The 8,831-nt window shown below is 47.9% G+C and overlaps 1 long non-coding RNA gene across 1 annotated transcript; it reads right to left on the bottom strand.

Moving 5' to 3' along the window:
* Nucleotides 1-4,151: 4,151 nt before the first annotated feature.
* LOC135367447 (uncharacterized) lies at nucleotides 4,152-5,237 on the bottom strand. Its single transcript, XR_010414465.1, has 2 exons — nucleotides 4,523-5,237; nucleotides 4,152-4,467 (listed from the first exon to the last, which is right to left on the bottom strand). It is a non-coding gene; the product is annotated as an uncharacterized LOC135367447 (long non-coding RNA).
* Between the last annotated feature and the right edge of the window lie 3,594 nt (nucleotides 5,238-8,831).

Here is an 8,831-nt window from a genome sequence, read left to right as displayed (position 1 = left end):
CGGGGACGACCAAGGTTGGGTGCCCAGAGTCCGACTGTTTGTAGAGAATTCCATCGATGTCCAAGAAGTCGCTGCACGATGGGTTGTCTTGCATTGTTAGCCGGGCGGCTGCGCACTGGGGATCCTCTCGTTGCAGTTCAGCGAGTGAACTGTTATGTGCTGTGATGGCAAGTGACAGGCGAGAAAGGTGATCGGCGACAACATTTTGGCGACCTGGGCGATGTTCCACGCTAAAGTCAAATTCAATTAAGTCCATAAGCATGCCTGTGAAGCGACGTGACGGGCGAACGTTGGTGGTAAGGCAAACAACAGTCCAATTGTCGGTAATGAGAGGAAACTTTCGGCCTAAAAGGTAGTGGCGGAACCTTAACGTAATGGCCCAATGGACGGCGATACATTCCCAAACATTACTGTGCAGTTTTTGTTCGTCAGGCGTAAGCTTGCGGCTAGCATACTCGATGACTGTGTCATGGCCATTCTGAAGTTGAGTAAGCACTGCACCGACAGCTGATGCGGATGCATCTGTAGTTACAGTAGTTGGAACTTCCTCAAGAAAATGTCCCAGAAGTGGCGCTTCAGTAAGGGCTTTGCGTACAGTCTGAAAAGCTTGTTCACACGTAGTGTTCCAATACCACTCGGGGGCTTTGACGAGGGCATACAGTGGGGTGGCAATCCTTGAGAAGTTTTTGATAAAGCGGCGGTAGAAATTTGCAGTTTGTACCCAGGAGAGAACTTGCTTCCGTGTTGTTGGTCTTGGGATGTTTAACATGGCGGTCACTTTGGTTGGATCGGGGAGTTTCCCGTCGCTGCAGAGGATGAATCCTAGAAAACGGATTCGAGATAGCCCGTAACGACACTTATCAAGTGAAACTTTCAGTCCATGGTGTTCCAAGCGGTGGAGCACCAATTGGAGCACTTCGACGAAGTCAGGAAAAGATGATGCGAAAACCAGAATGTCATCTAAATAGATACGAATTCCTGACTTTTGTGGGGCTTTGAAGTTGCTGAACACAAGTTGCATGGCACGTTGAAAGGTAGATGGGGCATTCTTGAGGCCAAAAGGCATACGTGTCCACATGTAAGTGCCACTGTGTGTGATAAAGGCAGTCTTAGCATAGTCCTCTGGTCGAAGGCTGACTTGCCAGTAGGCAAACTTTAAATCGAGACAGGCAAAGTAGGATGCTCCTGCTACATCGTGAATGATGTCGTCTGCATGCGGCAGTGGGTGCACGGCTGTGATTGTAAGTTTGTTTAAGGGTATGTAGTTGACGCAAAGTCGTTTCTTTTGTCCTCTGGTGACGACGATAGCCGGGAAAGCCCATGGCCCTGTAGCTGGAAGGAGGATGCCTTGCTTTAGAAGTTTATCCGTTTGCTCATCCAAAAACCGACGGTCATCTGGGGAGTATCGATATGGACTCCTGCTGTATGGCACTGCGTTGGGTAGTAATTCGATGTGATGCTCAAGTCCTTTTAGATGACCGATGTCATCTTCATTACGAGCAAAAACACTGTGGTGAGTTGACAAGACTGAGGCGAGCTCCGACTGTTGTGCCTGCGACAGTTCCTTGCCCACAGCTGCTGGTGGCAAGTCGTCGTGAACAGGTATTGTAACGGTTTCATCAGGTGCAGAACGAGTGCAGTGTGATGGTGCCGTGCTTTTGCAAAGGGGCTCCCATGGAGGTTTTGTATCTGGTAGCGACGACTCCTGAAGACCCAGAGTAGGTTGGGCTTCTGGTGCTGTGCCTTGCGCTAGGGACGACTGGTGAAGAACAACTGCGCAAGATGAACGAGGATAGAGTTTGAGATGTGCTTGTACTACTGAACCTGAAGCAGGGTGGTGTACTTCTGCTGGGTTAGGTGGCTCAAAGACAAGGCGGGTGCCTGTTACGCGGAACCAGTCCTCACCCAAAATCAAGGGCAACACGTTATTGTGGAGGACAACAGCCTCTACGACTCCAGAAATAGGTCCAATTGTAATCTTCAGACAGATCGTTCCTTCTGGTAGAACGGTCGATCCACCGACTACTCCCAGTGGTGGCTGGGTCCAAGGAAGTAGCTGTGTGCTGGTCACGAGGGACTGGTGAATAATGGTCATTTTTGACCCAGAGTCAGGAAATGCGTCGCATGGTCCGATACTGGCGATAGTAGCTCTAAAAAATGAGCACTCCAGTTGAGACCCGTCAAAAGTTTCTGATGTGGTGGTATGTAGAGCGTGAGGCACTGGCGGTGCTGGTATGGCAGTAGTCTGTGTTGCAGTCTTTGATGATGAGGAACCGTGATTTTGTCGGCCTTGCTTTGTAGGGCACTTGGAGGAGAGGTGGCCTTTCTCACGACACGAGAAGCAGACAGCTTCGCTTAGTGGGTCACCAGGGCGGAATGCTGGTGCACCGTAGCGCTGAGACAGAGCTTCGTACCGGACTTCTTTTTGTTCCGGGGCTAAGTCCGCAATTCGAACACGCTGTTGTAGAGCATGGGGGCGCGGAGGACCTTCTGGATAAGACTTGAGATTTGCAGTATTGGGACTTGCAAGTTGGTGTTTAGGTGGTCCAGTGTTGGGGGGTCCCAACGATGCACTTGGACGACTTTGATGGCGTTTGTATTCCTCCTGACTGTGACGTGGGGGCACAGAGGTTGGCTGTTGCAAATGCTGGAGTGTGCGATCTATGTCATTGCACATCTCAAGAAACGCTGCCACTGACGCTGGACGCTGTGCGGCGATGCTTGTAGCAGTGGACTGGGTTGATATACCCTGCAGTAGGTACTCCACTTTTTGAGCATCTGTGGGGGAGCAGGGCATTTGTTGATAGCACGGAGCTTTCCGTAGGCGTAGTCACGCAGGGACTGGGAGCTGTGTTGCACGGTAGCCATAACCTGCTGCTGCCACTGGATCAGTGACGTTTCCTGTGCGAATGTGTCGAGGAAGGCAGTCTTCCATGAGTCCCACGTGGGGTACTCACGACCCGAAGTCAGATGCCAGTTCTTGGCTGTGCCGCGCAGTTTACTGGCCGCGATTAAGCGTGTAGTGTCTGGTGACCATGATGCCAGTTGTTGCGTTCGTTGAAGATCCTCAATCCATAGACGTGCTTTTTGTTTCTTGCCGTCCTCAAAGGCAGGTATGCTAGACGAAATGTCGGGCATGGTGGTGACGTTTATTTGAGGAACGTAAGACATCTGGTAAGGCTGAAGTACAGGAGGCAAAGCAGACTGAGGTGCGGTTTGGGGCAGTTGCGATGGAATGGCGCTGACTCCGTGGTCCGCTGTCGACGCTTGGGATGTGTTGCTTGAGTGGAGCATGGTTTCACACAATGGAGGAGACATAGGAAGAGTTGACGTAGCTATCTCTGAAGGCACACTCATAGTCATTGGTAGAGATTGCGGGGGTTGTTGGGCTTGTTGCAGGATATGTGTCAGTGTGTTGATGGATGCTGTAAGCTGTTGTAAAATTCGGGGGTCAAAAGGCACAGGAGCTTGAGGGATATCTTGGAGCGTTTCCCGTGTTGTGGATGCTGTGGAACGTTCTGCGTCAAGGCAGGCTTGGAGACGCTGGACGAGTTCTGCGTCCGAGCCGGTTGTGTCAAGATCGCGACGTGAGAGTTCATCCCGAATTAGAAGTGGGCTGAGGCCTGCCATCGTAGCGGCGTCCAATTCCCGCCAATTGATACCCGGCATGGTGGAATCAGCGAGCGAAAGCCGCGTGACAATATGGCGGCTCAAGGCCAAGACGGCGAAGCCGAGGAAGAAGGCAAAGATGGCGCGGCCTGGGAGAAGGTCCGAGAACCGGGGTGACAAGCGAACAAAGCGAGGCTGGGCGGCATTGTGGTACGAGCGGGGTAGGCAATGGGTTGATGTCGACTGCGCCAAATGTGGGGATGCCAGGGCTGGAGAGGCATGAGGCAGGGCTTGGGGAGAACAATGAGGGCAGCGAACTACCCGTTTAATGGCGAAAGCGATACAGACAACTAGCAACAGAACCGTCAAGTAAGCATGGCGAGCGACGACTACTGACTAGTGGCAAGGGAGTCTCTGGTCATTCAGACGCGGCGAGCGCATGCCACAGCTTTTGCGTAAGCAAGGGGGCGACCTCTGTTGGAGTCCAGGGGAAGTGCGGCATGAGTGAGGAGGAGGGGGAAGGAAAACCCTCACAATATAGCTCAAGTAATTACCGTTTATTCTGCTAAAAGCATACACTGAGCAGAAAGAAATAATCAATACATCTCTACATTTACATCCCACGCAGTATAAGTCTGATCACTCACTGTGTCTAGACAAAGCATATGCCTGACTGTGCGATGCACTCACGGACCACAGGGAGCTTTCGTTCGTTGGCCACCTCACATCTTGTATTTTCTTAGAGAAGATGACACGACACTCCTGTTTTCTATGCAGGTCGCGACATACACCCCATTCCTCTTCACCGTACGTTCGGAATCTTCTTATCCTGTTTCTCTTCAAGTTCCTCCGAAGTTTCTAAAATGAAACATCTAATTAATAGTAATCAAAACATCACGGTCATCACTCATACCTGCAAACATTCGCGACGTGCAGTCCGATTGGCGTTTCACAGTGCGGTCTTGCCTCTACGCCGTTTACGTCTTCTTGGCGTCAAAACGCTTCCGGGAAATCGACAATGTGTTGCACAGGAACCATTGTCATCGCATTGTCTTACAAAGCGCACTGAAACACACGTAAATACTGCACAGGAGATACACCATCACCATCCTTGCGACGGTTACTGAAGAGAAAACCAACTTGCTGCGACGCGCAGGGTTGCCAGATGGCGAAGGCCTTGTATAGCCCGTTTTCCGGCCACCTGTAGCCAAAATATAGCCAGTACGCCAGTACCTTCTAGCCAAAAAAATAGCCAAAAGCGCCCGACGTGTTTGTGCATGCTACACATGCTGCGGGAGGCGCTCCTTGTCCTTCCTTGTTATCCGTTTCGGTTTGACTGCTGACGCAGAAACGACAGCCGTGCATTGAATGAATGACAGGCATTTATTATTCGTGAAATGATGCGATTAGAACGAAGGAAAATATGAAAAATTCAAGCTCCAGTCAATTGTAGACTGCTAAGGACATTCGTCGGAGTTGTTTCCCGGGTCTTCAGGATCCTCGTCCGCAGTTTCTTCCCATTGACTTTCTCCATAAAGCACGTCGCTCGTGAACTTCTTTAGGAGGTTGTCTGACGGCTTGAAATCGGCACAGCCACAGGAGGGTCTCGAGGGTGGTCAAAGACAAACGGTTCCTCAGGTCTGTTTTCCAGTGATGGCCATTAACTACTTCTACAGTAGTTTAACTATAACTACTAACTACTTTGTGATTGAGTAGTTTAACTAGTAGTTCAACTACTTTTCAGGGGGGTAGTTAAAACTACTTTTTTAACTACTGCAATGTAGTTTAACTACATCTATAACTACTTAGGGTTGTCCACCAACACCAATCCCTTGTAGTGTTCTTGGACACCTAAATATGAATGACAAGCAATAATAAACTTTGGCTCAACCCATTGCGACGATCGTCAAACACAAACCTTGCGGCGGGATTCTTTCTATGCCTACACGATAAACTAAGTTGCAGAATTATTTCACAGCATATGAGGCTTCACTAGACACGCATTAAAAGTAGAGGTGTGCGAATATTCAAATTTCGAATACGAATCGAATATTTGCGATATTCGATTCGTATCGTATTCGAAAATTTGATATTCGAAGTTTTCGAATATTCGATTTTTTTTCGCATATCACAGCAGCTTATTCCGAAGCTGTTTCGGGCTGCGCACTGGAATTTGTACGTTGCGGCGACGAACATGCGTAGTAGAACAGCTGCAACGCGACGCGCGGAGCTTCCGAGGTACGCTCGTTTGCGAATGCGTCGCTATACGTTCGGTAACCGAAACCGAAACTAGTACGTAGTTGTGTGCAGTCGCCATTTTAGAGTCCGCCCCAGCGAAACCCGAGACCACGGTACGTTTCATACATCGTCAGCACTGTCGCGGCTTTAGTGGATTGCTAGAGAACGCTTAACATTCGTATGAGGCCTACAGTTCGGTGAAATTACGGTTAACTATCGAAAGTTTGTTGACGTTGAGCTGAACACCGCTGTTGAGCGTCCAATTGCATGCACAGCCAAAGCCTACGTTTCGAATGCGTCTTTTTCGGTTTCGGTTTGTGGTTGTCAGCGATATATGACAGAATCATGGTCGCGTGCGATGACGGCGATAATCGAGGAGTGGGACGTGTTGATATTTCGACATAGTTTCTCTAACTCCGGCGCTCTACGACCGTATGAAAGCGCCAACTAGGACGACAGTAACGTTGCAGTCATTTGAAACTGCGCTAACTGTTGTTACAGATGATAGCAAAGCGCATATATAGCCTTAAGCCCGACCTTCATGGAGCGATTTTGCTCGCGACTCAAGCGCGTCGCCGTCGGCGCGACAAAGTTTGAGGCCCGCGCGCAGGTTTCCGCCGTGGAATGAAAGGAGCGCTGAACACGAACGTCGCGGATACAATCACGCATGATACAGCCATACAACATCGTCGAGGATCACAGTTTTACTGCGCTATAATGCATGACGCCGTTCCAAACAATGCATTACCGTCAGTAACGATGGTCTCACGCGTGACGTCACGCGTGAGGGCAGTGAAACCGTGCAGTTTCTCGCCTTCACGACAAATATGGAAGGCATTGTCAATGCAAGAAGAGACCACTTGTCGCCATCATTTTCCTTCTGAGGTGCTCATCACTAAGTCATCCCACACTCTGAACATGTCATTGCTCTTTACTTCCATTCTGTCTGATTCACCAGCACTTTACAATGCCAACACAGGTGTTCACAGTTCATGAAAGATTTTTGAAATGAAAATTTTTTCTTGCGGTTTTCAGCTTGCCTCATGAGAACAGCACATTGTTTCATTGTAAAAAATAATTTTACTGTACATGTGCATATAAGCATGTATGCCCTATGCTAAGCCAATATATTAATACATATTCCTCATTAGCACTTGTGACATTTTTCTAAGGATCAGCAGAACACAACTGTGACGATGCTTGTTTTCCGGGCTTAATTAACCCATAGAAGCCGTTATCATATGACGTGATATTCGATATTCGAAGGACAATTTTGTAGATATTCGTATTCGAAAATTTCAATGTTCGCACACCTCTAATTAAAAGTGAAGATTTAGTACACATGCACGACACAATTGCTGTGCACCTCCGTTCTCATCAAACAAGTAGCTCAAGGTAAAAGTCGGAAGCACAATCGTGCCGTAAAGCTTGCGGCAAAATCGGAAGTAGTTGGCGCCTTCAGTAACCTAACTACTGTAGTTAACTACTTAAAATAGTAGTTTAACTAGTAGTTGCCACTACATTTCTGCAAATAGTTGATAACTACTTTTTAACTACAATCAGGTAGTTTAACTAGTAGTTTAACTACATGTAGTTAACTACTGGCCATCACTGCTGTTTTCATAACAGTAACCTGACTAAATACTCTTTCTACGACAGCATTGGAGATCGGGACGCTGAGCAGGCCGATAGCGAACCCCGACAGATTCGGGAACATCTTTTTCCCAATGCTGTTTTCCATGCGTCGCAGTTTTATCCAGAACTTGGGCGTGTTCTCATCCCGTGCGTCCTTTATAACAATCTGCAGCAGCGAGAACTCAGATTCGATATCAGAGACTGAGTCGCCAGGAATCAGGTTGCGAAACGATCCGCGAAATGCGGAAAATTATAATTTTCCGCATATAGATAGATATAAGATAGAAAATATGTTTTCTCAAGATTGTTGCATTGTAGCAGCTGTAGAGATTCCAGTACTTCTAAGTTCAATCGAAGTTGTCTCAACACAATTTTGACACAGGCGACAAGGTGGATCTTTCCATCACACCCAGTTTTTCCTCATCCTGCAGGTGGGAGCATTGCATCAGCATTCAGCAAAGCGAAACTTTGTCGCATAAACGCGAGCTTTCAAGGTCAAGGGGAACGCACTGACGCAGCCGTGGATTCAAGGAACGTATGAAACAATGGATTTTTCTCTTGTTTCACATTTTCATCGTTTCTAAACGGAATCACGGTCAAAATTCAGAAAATAGCCCAAAACTAGCCAAATAGCCAAACCCGATTTTTACCCGCCAAATGCGAGCAATATTAGCCAAATTTGGCTATTTCTAGCCAAATCTGGCAACCCTGGCGACGCGTCGAAGTTCTAACTTCCAACTGCCACACCTGCCACTCTCGCTTCTCGCTCTCGCTCCGTCGCTCGCTCTCTCCTCTCCCTCTCGCCGTTTGAAGTTTGAATTGCCGTGGCGTCTTCACATTGCATCAGCCTCTGCAATTACATTTTCTTTTTTTGTTGTCGTCTTTCTTCTAGTATTTAGCTTAATTTTTGTTGTTGTTGAGATTTATTTTTTTACATTACCTTGGTACTTGACCCTGGTAAGCTAACGATACAGCTCAGACACAAAGGCGTTATTCAAGTCGTGCTACACGCCGTTACGTAGGATTCTTTGTCACAAATCAAACCAAGGCACAAAACAATACCAATACATGAAAAATTGTGACAATCTTGGTCTCATTATGACGTAATACCGAACTTGTGCGCAAAGGTAATTCAAAGAAATGAATGTGCACTTGCTTCCGTAGAGAGCACCGTGTACCATGCTAGCAATGCATGCAGAAAAGCTCTCGAGTGTTCGCACATATATTGATGACAACACTACCAGTGTAGTGTAACACGTTCTCTCAAGCATATTATGCACTCAAAATGTATTTGCCTCCGGGTAAAATGCAAGTGTGCTCGATTGAACGTCGGAAGAGCGATCAAGCAA

Source organism: Ornithodoros turicata, chromosome 8 (genome assembly GCF_037126465.1).
Source record: "Ornithodoros turicata isolate Travis chromosome 8, ASM3712646v1, whole genome shotgun sequence".
Taxonomy (NCBI): domain Eukaryota; kingdom Metazoa; phylum Arthropoda; class Arachnida; order Ixodida; family Argasidae; genus Ornithodoros; species Ornithodoros turicata.
The sequence above is the reverse complement of the archived record's forward strand: the minus strand, read 5'-3'. Positions and strand labels throughout refer to the sequence as shown.